The sequence below is a fragment of the Pleurodeles waltl genome, chromosome 5 (assembly GCF_031143425.1).
Source record: "Pleurodeles waltl isolate 20211129_DDA chromosome 5, aPleWal1.hap1.20221129, whole genome shotgun sequence".
Taxonomy (NCBI): Eukaryota; Metazoa; Chordata; class Amphibia; order Caudata; family Salamandridae; genus Pleurodeles; species Pleurodeles waltl.
The window spans coordinates 1,089,044,604-1,089,060,941 of record NC_090444.1 but is presented as its reverse complement, the minus strand read 5'-3'; positions in this window follow the sequence as shown (position 1 = coordinate 1,089,060,941).

The following is a 16,338-nucleotide window of genomic DNA, read 5'->3' as shown; positions in this document are numbered from 1 at the left end:
ACTGGTTCTGGAGGGGGCCTTGTGCTCAGTGTGCTTCATCCTGGCAAGGAGGGGCTGAGTGGATGCCTTCTTCCACTGGTTCTGGAGGGGGCCTTGTGCCCAGTGTGCTTCATCCTGGATGGGGCACGATCATAGTCTCTCACCAGTGTTTCACACCGACAGGTGTTGCAGTCGCCAGGACGCACTGCAGCCCATGTAGTCACCACTACACACTGCTCGCAGGCGGTGACGGCTGCTCAGTGGATGCCAGATGTGCTGCAGGTGGTGGTGCTGTCACTGGTGGTGGTAGCCTCCAGGCCTTCACCTGCAGCCTCAGACAGCTGCCCAGTTAGGCTGCTGCTGCTGGAAGTGGTGCTGCTGGTGGCGGTGCAGGTGGCGGTGCTGGGTGCAGGTGGTGGTGCTGGCCATGGTGCAGGTGGTGGTAGTGTCGGTGGTGGTGGTAGCCTCTAGTCCTTCACCTGCAGCCTCAGACGGCTGCCCACTGGGGCTGCTGCTGCTGGCAGTGGTGCTGCTGGCAGCAGTGCAGGTGGCGGTGCTTGCCACGGTGAAGGTGGCGGTGCTGTCAGTGGTGGTGGTTACCTCCAGGCCTTCACTTGCAGCCTCGGATGGCTGCCCACTGGGGCTGCTGCTGCTGGCAGTGGTGCTGCTGGCGGTTGTGCAGGTGGCGATGTTGGCCGCGGTGCAGGTGGCGATGCTGTCAGTGGTGGTGGTAGTCTCCAGGCCTTCACCTGCAGCCTTGGACAGCTGAAGTGCCATGGCTAGTGTTTTGTGCCCCTTCCCGCCCTTGGCAGATGGTGGTGCATTCTTGCTTCTGCCAGCTGGTGTCTTTTTCTTACCCTTGCTGGCTCAGTGGTGCCTCCTTCCCCTTGCTGGCTGGTGTCCCCTTCTTGCCCTTGCTAGGTGGCAGACCCTTCTTCGCCTTGGCAGGTGGTACTGCCGCACTGGCTGGTTTGACGGGTGCCTCCTTGGAGCCTCTCATACCTGCAGTTGCTGCAGAAACCACAGTGGCCGTGGACTGGGTGGCTGATGTGCTTGGCTGGGTTCTGGCCACCCTGGCCTGAGGTGAAGGACAGGGGTAGGGGTAGGGAATAAGTCAATGTTGCTGAGGAAAAGCTTCTTAGGGACACTGGGTGGGAAGAGGGTGAAGATTTTTTTGGAGGAAGAGGGAGTGCTTGTAAGAGGTGTCAGTCTGCTGTGTTTGGGTGCAGGTACATCGGCTGGATGCTGTTGTGAGGTGAATGGCTGTTGGGTGTCTGAGTGCTTTCTTTTGTGTACTTTGGGAGGAGGGGGCACAGACACAGTGGGAGAGGACACAGGGGACGTGTGTATGGATGTGGGGGTGTTGACTGCCAGTGCGGGGTGTGTGGTGATAGGCGTGCTGGTGATGGAGGTAGTGGATGAGGATGTAGTGCATGCAGGTGTGAGTGGAGATGCTACTGGGAGGGAGGTGGATGACAAGGAGGAGGGGGACACAGTGGAGGCAGTGGATGTTGGTGTGTCTGCATGTGGATGGTGCTTGTGTGAGAGGCTGTTAGATGAAGTGTGGTGCTTGTGTTTGCCTGAGCCACTTCTGTGTGTTGATTTGGGTGATTGCTGGTATGAAGGTGTGCTTGGGATAGGTTGGGGTTGAGGGGATTGGGACTGGGTAGAGGAAGTTGGAGGGGGGAGGCTGGAGACAGGGACAAGGGCTGCCATCAGTGTGTTGGCAAGAGCCTGCAATGCTCTCTGTTGGTCCGCCATGCCAGAGTGAATGCCCTCCAGGTATGCAGTTGTTTGTTGCAAATGTCCTGCTACATCCTGGATGGCATTCAGTATGGTTGACTGCCCAACAGAGAGGGATCTCAAGAGGTCAATAGCCTCCTCACTGAGGGCAGCAGGGCTGACTGGGGCAGGGCCTGAGGTGCCTGGGGCGAAGGAGATGCCACCCCTCCTAGGTGAGTGGGCACAGAAAACACGCTGAGGGGCTGCTGTGAGGGGCGATGCTGGTATGGGTGTGGCGGCTGTACCTGTAGTTTGGGTGGACACAGAGGTGTCTGCCACCGCCAGGGTGCTTCCATCGGAGGAGTTGTCGCTGTCGGTACTGTCCCCTCCTGTCTCTGTCGTGGTGCTCCCCTCGCCCTCTGTCCCACTGGTGCCCTCACCGTCGGTGGATTTGGGCTCTAGGCCCATGTGGGATGCAGCTCCCTCCATCGCCGGTGCCTCTGCTCCTCCGCCAGATGATGCTAATGCACACAAGGACAGGGTGACAAAACAAAAAGGGGGTGAGAGACAGGGGATACACTTGGTCAATGCCAGCAACAACACTACCGTTGGCGTACACACTCACAGGGAACAGCCCTATGCACTAGGCCATGCACTACCAGTTACAATGCTAGTCACCAGCCCATGGGGTACACCTGCACACCTGAAACCCACAGGACCCTGCCCAGTAATAGATGGCCACTAACATTATTGGGGTTGGAGTGCATCTGAGCTTGCCCATCATTGAACATACCATGCCATGTTCGCCCTGGCCTAGGAGCACCCACAGCCCACATCCCCCACCCAGGGAATACCTTAACACACGCAAACTCATGATTCAGAATCTCTACTCACCCCCTTGTGGCTGCTGTGATGCCACCGCCAGGATGCGGAACATCAGGGGAGTCAGGGTGCGACAGACACCCCTTCCTCGTTGGGAGGCCAGCCCCAGCTGGGCCTCCACCGTCTTCCTTGCCCAGCAGCACAGGTCCTCTCACTGTTTGCAGCAGTGGGTGCTCCGCCTGTCAAAGACCCCCAGGGTTCGCACCTCCTTGGCGATGGCACGCCAAATACCCTTTTTCTGATGGGCACTGACCTGCAGAAGAAAAACAGCAGAAAAGGTATTAGTCATACAGTCTGGACGGTTATACTCATAGCACACCATATCCCCCATCCCCTTACGCACATACATTGACCACCATACATGCAGCACTCTGGCCAGGACCCCTCAGATCACCCCCTACATAAGGCTTACACACACAGCAATCCATACATTCATGCCCCACACACCATGCTCTCAGTGTACTCATCTGTTTGTCTGGAGGAACATAGAGTAAAGAGTACTGGGGTAGGACCCCATCCACCAGTCTCTCCAACTCCTCCAAAGTGAAGGCAAGGGCCCTTTCCCCAGACAGTCGAGCCATTGTCGCTTCCAGACACAGGTCACAGCAGCACTTGCAGTGTAGGTCCTCTCCTGTTGAAGGTCAGGCAGCAAGTGAGTGAACAGATAGAAAATGGCGGTCACGTCCACGGCAGTGCGTACCGTCACTGCGGGCGAACATCGCCATTGGCTCCTGGAACCCATAGGCCCCAATGATAACCAATGCGGTGTTGCACGGCGGTCATCAACCGATAACCGCAATGGCGCACAACGCCAGCAGAATTACCTCATTTCCACTTTTCCCTCCTCACAGGTCAGGCATCCGCCATTTCAGGTGGGCACAGGCCATGGCACCTAACTGCGTCACAGCAGACATTGCACATCAACTGACTTACCAATTCACATACTATTTCTGCAAAGCAAAAATTGCATATTAATGTGGAACTATGTTTGAATATGACCTTCTGTTCACCGTTTTCACCCTAGAGTTCAACCACTGAGGATGAATAGGAGATGGAGACATCCCCCTATGTACAGACCCCTGGTGGACCTTGCAAAAATGGAGGACAGGCACATTATCCTGACCTACAGACTTGATAGGGCCACAATACAAGAACTGTGTGCCCAATTGGAGCCAGACCTGGTATCAGCTATCCGCCACCCCACAGGTATTCCCCCTCTACTGCAGGTCCTGTCAGTGCTCCATTTCCTGGTAAGTGGTTCCTTCTAAGCGACAGTGGCCATGGCATCAGGGATGTCACAGCCGATGTTCTAAAACGTGATGCCCAGGGTGATGTCTGCCCTGCTGAAACACATGTGCAGCTACATCTTATTCCCCCAGGTGGAGGATTTTGCCACAGTGAAGGCTGACTTCTATGCACTGGGACATATCCCCAACATCATTGGTGCCGTTGATGGTACACATATTACATTTGTCCTCCCCGGAAAAATGAACTAGTGTTCAGAAATAGAAAAATATTTCACTCTCTGAATGTGCAGATGGTGTGTTTGGCGGACCAGTACATCTCCCATGTCAATGCAAAGTATCCTGGCTCTGTGCATGATGCCTTTATCTTGAGGAATAGCAGCATCCCATATGTGATGTCTCAACTCCAGAGGCACCGGGTGTGTCTAATAGGTGAGCCCATGTCCCCACCCAGTTGCTATAGGTATATGGGTGTGGGTTTGGCCCTAAGGGTGAGTGTCTGACTAACAAGTGTCCCTCTATATTTACAGGTGACTCTGGTTAGCCCAATCTCTCATGGCTACTGACCCCAGTGAGGAATGCCAGTACAAGGGCCGAGGAACGCTACAATGAGGCACATGGGCAAACAAGGACGATAATTGAAATAACCTTTGGCCTCCTGAAGGCCAGATTCTGGTGCCTCCATCTGACAGGTGGACTACTCATCCAAGAAGATGTACCAGATCATCGTTGCATGTTGCACAAACTGGCCTTGAGATGCCAGGTGCCTTTTCTGCAGGAGGCTGAGTCTGGGGATGGTTGTGTGGCAGCAGTGGAGCCTATGGATAGTGATGAAGAGGAGGCAGAGGAAGAGGATGTGGACAACAGAACTACACTAATTCAACAGTACTTCCAGTGACACACAGGTAAGACACTGTAACTTCACCTTCCATTGCAGTTTTGTGTTTGACATTGGACATGGCAGCCTGATTTTCCTATTTCTATGGCCATTACTGTACCCTTTGGCATCTCTATTTTCAGATCTCTGTGCCCCACTCTGGCTCCTGGTGTGTTTACTGCTGCTCACTACAGGTCATACCTATGTAAATATTACAGTACATTTGAATTGCAATGTTCAAAAAATTACATATGTCAAAAAATTGACAGACTCCATACTTGAATTTGTTCCACGGGTGTTTATTTAGGTGCTGATAAGTGGAGGGGGTATTGCAATGGGCTGGGTTGCTGATGAAGGAAAGTCCAGGATAGAGTCCAGTCTATTTGTATCACAGGTGTATTGTCCAAGGGGGCATAGGAAGGGGAGCAATGGCAGTTCAAGGTGGACAGGGTGAATGAGTGGGACACAAGGGTGACAATCAGGCGAGTCTTATTTCCTGGAGGAGGTCTCGGCAATGTTCTCTGGCTTCTGCCTGGATCACAGGGACCATTGTGGGGTGGTTCTCCTTCTGCAGGGGGTGGGGTGCTGGTGGCCTGTTGTTCTTGTGACAGGGCCTCCTTTCCGCTAGCATCGGCAGAGGTGGAGGGCTGTTCTTCAGTGTGGCTAGTGTCAGGGGCTCTTTGGTGTGGCACTGCCTCCCTCATGGTATTGGCCATGTCTGCCAGCACCCCTGCAATGGTGACCAGGGTGGTGTGGATGTTCCTCAGGTCCTACCTGATCCCCAGGTACTGTCCCTCCTGCAGCCGCTGGGTCTCCTGCAACTTGGCCAGGTTCTAGCCCATGGTCTCTAGGGAATGGCGGTATGCTCCCAGGATGTTGATGAGTGCCTCGTGGAGCATCGGTTTCCTGGGTCTGTACTCCCCCTGCTGCACAGCAGTCCTCCCAGCTTCTCTGTTGTTCTGTGCCTGTCCCCTGAACCATGTGCCCACTGCCACTAACCCCAGGTCCCTGATCAACCTGTGTTTGTGGGGTTGCCTGGGTTCCCTGTAGTGGTGGACACACTGCTAATTGATGTGTCCTGGGGACAGAAGGATGGGCCCACTGGGTGGGTGCTTTGGTGGTGTTTCCTGAGGGGGGAGTCTCTGTGGTGGGTTGGGACTGTGCCCGGTTAACCAACTGTCCAAAGGTCCCTGATGGGCCAGGTTGGTCATCATGATCCAGGCGTGCAGAGTTGCTGTCATCACTGTGGGCCTCTTCTTGGGGGGACTGGATGTGGCTGGCACCTCCTCTCCAGTGACGGTGGCTGGGGGACCTGTGGGGATGTAAATGCAGTGTTATTGTTTCTGCATGTGACATCTTATGCATGGGTATTTTTCCCTCTATGGTTGTTATTAGCAAGGCAGCTTTTGCTTGTGTGAGTTGTGATTTGTTTGGCTAAGTGATTGTCACTAGTGTGCATGCTGAGGAGATGGGTGTCCATGCAGGTCTGTAATAGGGGTCCATGCATTGGTGTTGCATGCAGGGCTTTGTATTAGGATGGGTGGATTGTGATGGTGGGGTATATGTGAGGTGGTGGGGTGATGAGGATGAGGGTAAGGTTTGTTGTTTGTGATGGCATGGAGGTAGGGTGGGGGATAAAGTAGTAAAGATTTGACTTACCAGAGTCCAGTCTTCCTGCTACTCCTGCCAGGCCCTCAGGATGCATGATTGCCAAGACTTGCTCCTCCCATGTTGTTAGTTGTGGGGAGGAGGTGGGGGTCCACCGCCAGTCCTCTGTACAGCTATCTGGTGTCTTGCAACCACGGAACGTACCTTCCCCAGTAGGTCGTTCCATCTCTTCCTGATGTCATCCCTTGTTCTTGGGTGCTGTCCCACGGCATTGACCCTGTCCACGACTCTCCGCCATAGCTCCATCTTCCTTGCAATGGATGTCTGCTGTACCTCTGATTCGAATAGCTGTGGCTGTACCCGGATGATTTCCTCCACCATGACCATTAGCTCCTCCTCTGAGAAACTGGGGTGTCTTTGTGGTGCCATAGGTGTAGTGTGAGTTGTGTGTGTAAGGGTGTGTGGGGTGATGTGTTGGGGTGTGTGCTGTGAGGTGCGCGGATGGTGTATGGGTGATGGTGTTTTGAGGCTCAGATTCAGTGGGTGCTCCTGGCTTGTCTCTCTCTCACTTGCCATAATCTTTGGGTCATAAAGGGTTGTGGGTAGTGTGTGTGTGTGTTTCATATTGGTGTGGGTGTGTGTGTATGGTGTGTGTATGTGTGTCAGGTGTGTGTAGTTTGAATTGTCCAATGTGGTGTAGTTTTGTATGTGTGTGTGTATTTTGAGCGCGGCAGTCTGTACCGCCAATGGTTTACCGCGGCTGAATGTCCAACGCAGTGATTCGTGGGCCATGATGCTGTGGGCATATTTCTGTTGGCATAACAGTGTGGGTTTTGGTACCGCCAGTTTATCACTGACCTTTGGGCTGGTGGACTTGGGTGTGTGTCTGTATAGTGGCGGATTTCTATGTGTGGGTCATAATACCCCTAGCGGTATACCGCCGCAGTCACGGTATGTTGGCGGCAGTCAGCATGGCGGTAAGCAGCACTTACCACCAATGTTGTAATGAAGGCCTTAATCATGAAAAGTGACTATGATCCCACAATTCTCTTCGATTTTCTCGCCTTCCAATCACGTTACTCTATTATCGGACTGATAGACAAATCCATGCACGACTCTTTCCAACTGTCGACCACTCCCAGCGCGGCACCAACTACATCACACTAACACATACACACCTCCTCAGCACACTTGCTGAGACGCTGACAGTCTATCGTACTAATTTCCTTCACAACCCAAACACAAAATCAACGCAATATTAATTCGCGAGCTAACTCAAACAAAACAAATTCACTCATTTACTACAGGTAAGGTAATACAATCGCTTGAGAACCTTCTAAAGTAAGCTTCACCTTTCGCCTACTCTTTTTCATAGTTCCCACAATCGTGAGTAAAATTCGACCCGCTAACTTCACTTCGCCACTGTTCCTTGGAATATTGTCTAGTGCACTTAGTACTCACCAAGCCTTCAGTATAGTTTCATTCACACTAATTCTCGCAAACTCGACTTACCAATCACGCCGGGTCAGTCTACTAAATGAGCGGATTACAACATATACTAGGTGTCTCTTTACACTTCTCTGTCATCAACACCACGTGTATAATTTTTCCTGCATAAACGCCGCTTCCCTACTCTCATACTTATTTATAGGAGTACGCCCACTCCATCTAAAGCTACTTGAGTATTTTTACTCCTCTAAACTCACTTTCACTACAATCGTCTGCAAACTAGCTGAAACTGTGCAAGCGCAAACTACTTCAATCAATTCAACCAAACTAAGAGCTAAGAACATACCCTTCTATCTAGAAGTTCTCCAAGAACCGGGGAAAGTCACTTGAGGCAACTAGCAACTCATTTTGATAAATCGGTATAACATTTAGAAAAGAAAACCCAACAAATCCTTTAATTATTTTTACTAAAAAAGAACTTCGCAACCTCTTTATGACATCATCAAAACAATGACATAACCGTCCTCTGCTACCAAAAACTGCTGCAGCGCCACAGAATCCTAACTATATCTTATACTGGATAGTGGATTCTGCGCTAGAGCATGATGGATCGAAGCGACATAGGTTTGAGGGGATTTCATCAATGAGGAACGTGAAAGCCAACAATCACCAATCATTTAACAATATTAACCTTAGTCAATAACCACACCAGTTTATTAAGAAGAATTATAAAATGTATTTCCCTATATTAACAATGCTAATGTCAGGAAAATAACTCTCAAACACAAATGATAAGCACGAAGGATTAATAATGGTTGATTAAAACGTCTGATGTATCTCAATTTGATTAATGCAACCAAATTATTTCCAAGAGAATCACATTCATTAATAATACCAGGACAGGTAGTAATGGTAAAGTATACATTAGTACAACACTCAAAGGATGTCAATATAAATTGTGAGCATTTTAAGATAAGTCCCTCACTAACCACAAATTAGCATTAAATGTTGGGCTTCATGTGAAAAGAAGTTAGTTACATAAATTTAGAAAAGTTCTTAACTTGGGTTAGTAAAAAAAATATTATGCAGCATTCAAATCATAAGTTGCAGCTGGTATCTGAAAAGCAAAAGAGGAACATATAACATTTCAACAACATAAATTACCCAAAACAACTGTAACAGCATTAAGCAGTCTACTTCAGCCAGGGGACACCATCAGTTATGTCTTCGGAAGATTTGGGCCTAAAAACAGCTGAACCCTCTGCTACAGGAACACTTGTTAGCCTCCTGCTTCATCTGACTCTCGTCATCAATCGCGCTCTCCTCTAACTCCTCTCTAGGGTGTTATACTAAACTCTAAAAAGCTTATGATTGGTCAGTCTATGGGGTGGTTATCCAATCAACAACTAAATGGATAACCTAAAATATGACAATTCTACATAGATTAAAACATTTTCTTCGACACAATCTTTTACAAAAGTGAGTGTTAATGTTCCCACCGCAGAGGATGTATATCTCAACGTTCTCCTTATGATATACATTTTCCAGGCACCACTATAAATCATTCTTTTATTATGATGAAAGGAATTAATGTAATATTTAACAATAACAGCTAAAACTTCCCTTGCTGGTGAACACCCAATTATTGTGTAGTATGGGGAAGTTTAATAATGAAAAAACACTTTCCCCTGCAGCCCAGTGATGATAAAAGTACACACACTTCCTTTTGCCCTCTCTGCTCTAGTGTGGTATGCTGGAGTATGGTAGGTTACATATCCATTGAAATCTAAACTTGCTGTGGCCTATATCTCCTGCAAACATAGAAACAGAAATTTCTCAACAAAGGTAGAAATCTAGGTGATCAAGTTTTGAGCTGTCTACCTGTGAACTCTAATATGCACCTAAGAATGATCCTATTCTAGCTTCTCAGATGCACATATGGGGCACTTATGCACAATAGTTCTTTTAAAGGGGGCCCTGCACCACAGCCTGCACTATGTATTCCAACATCAACAGAGGTTATTGCCTTATCCAACTTTTCTTCCATCTTTCCCTGTATCATGTTAGTGAAGCTTAGTCACTCAATGTCAGCACTTGCATTTAGAGGTGTGAACCTATTGCTTAAAACCCTCAGGTACAGCTGTGTGTATACTTGTTAATCATTACTCCTTTCTAATATGACAGGTTTGTAGAAGAAACACAAAGGGACAGCTCTGATCTGTTTATTTAGATTTTGGTTACCACTTAACCCGGAGAAGCATAATTCAGCAATCCATGGATACCTAAAATTCAAAACCACACAGTCGCCCATGCCTCTTCCACCCCCCTCCCAATCCATGAGGCTCTATGTGCTGAATTATGAAACTAAACAGGCAGTTGTGAACATTGGCCCTATGTCCCAACTAACGTACTGCTTTCTTCAGTAAGTGCGACCAATTTTCTTTCTGTGTGTGCTGCAGCAAGGGAACATTCATTAAACCCAGACACAAGGGGTTGCGCACTGTGGCAAATCCAACCTAACCAAAGCATTATTAGAACAGTTACAATTAGTCATTGAATCTGTTAGCCCATCATTAGTGACAGACAACTGCCTCCCCCTTCTACATTGACACTAGCAGTTGTGGTGATGAGATGTTCCCATTACTGTGTTGTGGCCTGTTGAAACAGTTGATTTTTGGGCTCAGGTCAGTTACTATTTCTAATTTCTCTTTGTTTTCTGTTTATCAGCAGCTATGAGTATTTTCCTTTAATCTCCTAAACAACCTCCTGACAATTTACTTTCCACTGACTTTATTCTTTTATTCACATTGTCCATAAACTTGAGAAATTTCACTGTAAACGAGGGCACATGTATGCCAACGTTTCTCAATTATTCCTGACCTAAGTTCCTGAAGGTCTTCTTTCCTAAGTTCTCCCCTGCTAACTCCACCTAGCAAAGCAACTGAAGATGTGTGTCCAATCTTTCTGGTCACATGTGACAAGGTATTTCCCCACTTTTTTATGTTCTAGCTTGTAGATGGTTGTCCATGGATGAGGGGTAGGCCAGGAAAAGTACTAGAGGGTCTTACGACAAACACAGATTGTCCACTTTTCTTGTTGGGAATGAGTTCCCAGACTTTCATGGGCCTCTATTTCCCTTCTGTACAGTACCTCCCTGCACGTCTTGTAATTCATATACTGATATACTAGTTTCTGGGTTACTTCCATTTACTCCCTCACTTCACTCATTAATCTCCTGATTGATGTCTCCCACTGCACTGGATAAAAAGTTTGCATTCAAGTTTTGATTTAGGCATAATTTACTCTTGGCTGGATGCATTACTTTTCTTATACCAATATTAAAATTATTACAGTTTACCTGACAGTTATTGGGATGAAGAGGAGTGACCCAGCCCATCCTCTTCAAGTCTTTGACGGAGCCGGCGGGCCCGCTCTTGGCGGCTGTGCATGGCCCACACATTTCGGGGGCAGGTGGTAAAAGAGACTTGATAAACAGCACTGTTGTCCTCTACACCTCACAATAGCAGCAAGGCAGTATCAGCCTTGTAGACCTGGCAGGCCAGCCCAGTATCAAAGTGGTAAAAGTTCACGTCCCATGCAGCAGACGAAGGACGAGTGCCAAATAGGGCTGTCATCCAATGCACCGTCTACTAGCAGCAGGGCAGATGAGCCTTGTAGTTCTGGCAGCCCAGCCCAGTCCCAAAGTGGTGAAATTTGTGTGAGTGTTAGTTAAGACTGACGTTTTAGGCCATGGCTTGGGCTAGGTTTACGTTCAGCTATGCATTAGTTCAGTGGTTAATGGATGATAGAAGACAGACCAGTGTGAGAGATGGCATATGAGCAAGAAACTTAGGGAAAAGTTGTGGGAGAATTTGTGTCATTTCTCAGGAATGGGATGGCTAATAGTAGAAATGATTGGACAGTGGTCACTGCACAAAGGCAACATTAGCACACCACTTTCCTGGCCTTATGGAGTAGAAACAGAAACATAGGAAACTGGGCAACTTAAAAAATAAAGGAGTACCTCAACAAAACACAATAAATGCAGCAGCTGTTTTTGAGAAGCGAACACTTCCTGCTCTTGAATAATATTATTTTTTACATTCTCTATGGGGAAGGGGTCCCCTGGTGACCCCTTCCCATCTGTGAATGGGTACCACCAATTTGGAATTCGTGGTAAGGTATTACTGTTTTGTGACTGGAAATAGATCGCAAAATATTAAACATGCCATTCCAATTCGATGTCTGTAATGGACGCTTCAAACACGCCCCTTCTAAATACTAAGGGGGTCATTCTAGTTCCCCCGCCAGAACACCGCTCCGCGGTCTGAAGACCGCCACGGTGATTCTGTTTCCCGCTGGGCTGGCGGGCGACCGCCAGAAGGCCACCCGCCAGCCCAGCGGGAAACCCCTTCCCACGAGGAAGCCGGCTCCGAATGGAGCCGGCGGAGTGGGAAAGGTGCGACGGGTGCAGTTGCACCTGTCGCGAATTTCAGTGTCTGCTAAGCAGACACTGAAATTCTTTGTGGGGCCCTCTTACGGGGGCCCCACGACACCCCATACCGCCATCCTGTTCCTGGCGGGCGAACCGCCAGGAACAGGATGGCGGTATGGGGTGTCGGAATCCCCATGGCGGTGCAGCAAGCTGCGCCGCCATGGAGGATTCCTGAGGGCAGCGGAAAACCGGCGGGAGACCGCCGGTTTTCCCTTTCTGACCGCGGCCAAACCGCCGCGGTCAGAATGCCCTTGAGAGCACCGCCAGCCTGTTGGCGGTGCTCTCGCGGTCGTTGACCCTGGCGGTCAATGACCGCCAGGGTCAGAATGACCCCCTAAATTGTTATGAATTCTCATTTTCAAACAGCGATTTGGTACCATGCATTTGCAAGTGCCCTGATTTTCAGAATCAGGTCATTGCGAATGCAAAAAGGCCTCATACATCTGGTCCATAGATACTAACTAAAGAAGATAAAAGTAAAATTAGGAAAAAGAAGACCATACTACATATTATTAAAGTTGAGAATGTTAAATAAAATTTATGGAGAGTAAATAAATAACTATATATAACTTACAGTCACCAGAGGGAATGCTTTTCTAAATGGTGGTGACAAAGGCTTCTGTCTTCCAAGTTCTCTTCTTATTTTGTGTCCCTGAAAGGTGGAAATAAAGGAGACTCTGATTGCTAGTAATGCTACCTACAATTATATAAAAGCAAATTTAATAATTTACAGGCAAACAAATAACCTGCTTGAGTAAACCAACCCCAAATGTCATCCTTTACTTCCATCTTAAAAACTGTTACTCATCCTACAAATTAGTCATAACAACAAATTATATCGCTCTTTTGCTACTGTCATGAGGTTTTGCTATTGTCAGTATGAAGCAATACTCGGCGGCAGCTCACAGAGTAGAAGGCTGTTCAGTGACAGGGAGAGAGTTTAAAGAGCCCCACTTCCTGACTGTGAACCTGGCTTTGACAGTCCCTGCTGAAATCTTGGGTAACCACTAATGAATGTGGATTTGTAGAACTGATTGTATTAAATTCTTGTATCTGGCATCATGATTTGACATTAATTTTACTCCCAGCTCTCTTGACACCCTCCCTGGCATGCCACACTCATCTCAGTCCGGATCAAGCATGACCCACTCCCCACCTATACAGTGTAAAGAAATCAGAATGCAAAGTATTCCTTGGTGCATGTAAATGCTAATCTATGTATAGAGATGAATTGGCACATAATTAACATTATTTAAACATTAAGGCCCTCATTACAACCCTGGCTGTCAGTGATAAAGTGGCGGTAATACCGCCAACAGGCTGGAGGTAAATACTGCCAAATTATGACCATGGCGGAAATAACTCAGATAGACAGCCACTTTACCACACTGACCGACAGGGTGTAAACAACAGCCACCACGGCGTTAGCCGCCTACAGCCAGGCGGAAGAAAATGTACCACCCACCGTATAATGACAATCCAATCCACCACCTTTTTTGGGGCGGTACCAACGACATCAAAAGCCTGGCGGAAACCTTGCACAGCAGGGAAACAACTCACCAGGGAAGAACCACGCCGCCATGGAGCCCGAGCTGCAAATCTTCCCAATTATATTTTACGTCCTGCTCCACCATGAACACCAACGAAGGTGAAGACTACCACAGTGAGTACAGTCGCCTAGCACACAGGGGAGGGGGGGAGGAGAAAGAGAGTGACACACACGCAACACCCCCACCCCCAACACCATACACACAATCAGATACAGTAAGAAAACATATTTACCCAGTACGTCTCAGGAATAATGCAAGGACAACACGAATAGATGAAAGTGAGTGTAATAATATAAATACATCAAAAATAGATACATCCAATCTAAAAGTATATACATATGGACAAATCAAGGGACATTGCCCAGTCCTCAATGTGAGTAGGCCACAGGGCTACATGACAATGTCCAAGGCCCCACTTGTCTCCTGCAACAACACGGAGAAAACATTGCAGGGGCATCAGTTTGAAAATAGGCAGGCACCTCAGTGGGGCGGGGAATGGGGGGGCACCTCAGCCAACAGATGGAGCAACACCACTGGTCCTGGAGGGGGCAACATGCTCTGTGCTTGGTCCTGGGGAGTGCAAGGCCACAGTCTCTCAAGTGGGTGACTTGCCCACTGCTTGGTCCTGCGGAGTACAAGGCTACAGTATCTGAAGTGGTTGACTTGTCCACTGGTCCTGGAGGGGGCATCGTGCCTTGTGATCTTCATTCTGATGAGGAGGGGGTGAGTGAGTGCCATACCCACTGGTTCTGGAGGGGGAATCGTGCCCTGTGCTTCTGATCCTGCTAAGGATGGGGTGGGTGAGTGCCATACCCACTGGTTCTGAAGGGGGCATTGTGCCCTATGCTTCAGATCCTGCTGAGGATGAGGTGAGTGAGTGCCATACCCACTGGTTCTGGAGGGGGCATTGTGTCCCATGACGCAGATCTTGGGGAGTGCAAGGTCACAGTCTCACAGCTGGGTGTCATACCCACAGGATTTGCAGGGTGCAGGCGGCACAACAGCCCATGGATGCAGGACTACAGACTGTCAGCCGGCGGTGACGGCTGCTCAGTGGTGCTGCTGCTGTTGGTGGTGGGGGGAAGCACCTGCCCATCCCCTGCTGCCTTGGATGGCTGCCCACTGGTGGTGGCGGTGCTGCTGCTGGTAGTGGTGGTGGGGGGAAGCTCCAGCCCATTCCCTGCAGCTTTGGATGGCTGCCCACTGGTGGTGGTGGTGCTGCTGCTGGTGGTGGTGGGGGGAAGCTCCAGCCCATCTCCTGCATCCTCGGACGGTTGCACAACCATGGTTGGTGGTGGGGGCTTCGACTGAGTCCCTGCACCAGGCCCCTTGTCCTTCCTGGCAGTAGCTGGGGATGGCTCTTTTCCCTTCCGGGCAGCAGCTAGGATGGCTCCTTGCTCTTCCTGCCAGCAACTGAGGATGGCTCCTTGCCCTTCCGTGGGGCAGGCACCCTTTCTGTGAAGCCGCCTGGTGCCCTAGATCCTTTCACACCACGAGTTGCTGTGGACACTAAACACATACACACACACATACAAAACTACACCACATTGGACAATTCAAACTGGGTGGCTGAGATGCTTGATTGGGTTTTAGCCACCCTGGCCAGACATGAAGGATGGGGCGGGAGGGGTAGGGAAGAGGTCAGTGGTGGAGAGGAAAAGCTGCTTAGGGACATTGGGGCGGGAAGAGGGAGAAGGTTTGGGAGCGGAGAAAGAGGGAGTGGTTGTAGGAGGTGTCTGTCTGCTGTGTTTGGGTGCAGGTGCATGAGCTGGATGCTGTTGTGAGGTGGATGGTTGTTGGGTGTCTTAGTGCTTGCGTTTGTGTACCTTGGGAGTGGGGGCACAGACACAGTGGGAGATGACACAGGGGACATGTGCATGTCTGTTGGGGTGGTGTCTGCCAGTGAGGTGTGTGTTCTGATAGGCATGCTGATGATGGTGGTAGTGGATGAGGATGCAGTGCATGCAGGTTTGAGTATAGATGGAACTGGGAGGGAGGAGTAGGAGGAGGGGGACAGAGTGGAGGCAGTGGATGTTGGTATGTCTGCATCTGGATGGTGTTTGTGTGAGTGCCTGTGGGATGAAGTGTGGTGCTTGTGTTTGCCTGAATCACTCTTTTGTGTTGTCTTGTGTGCATCCTCGTCTGCCTGTGTGGTCGGGATAGGTTGGGGTTGAGGGGAATGGGATTGGGCAGAGGAAGTTGGAGGGTGGAAACAGGGACAATGGCTGCCATCAGAGAGGAGGCCAGAGTCTGGATTGATCTCCGTTGGGCCGCCAAGCCAGTGTGAATGCCCTCCAGAAATGCATTGGTTTGTTGCATTTGGGCTGCCAGACCCTGGATGGCATTCACAATGGTTGACTGCCCAACAGAGATGGATCTCAGGAGGTCACTAGCCTCCTCACTGAGGGCAGCATGGCTAACTGGTGCAGGGCTTGAGGTGCCTGGGGCAAAGGAGATGCCCACCCTCCTGGGTGAGCTGGCACGAGCAACTCGCTGAGAGGCTGCTGGGAGGGCGGTTGATACGGGGGTGGC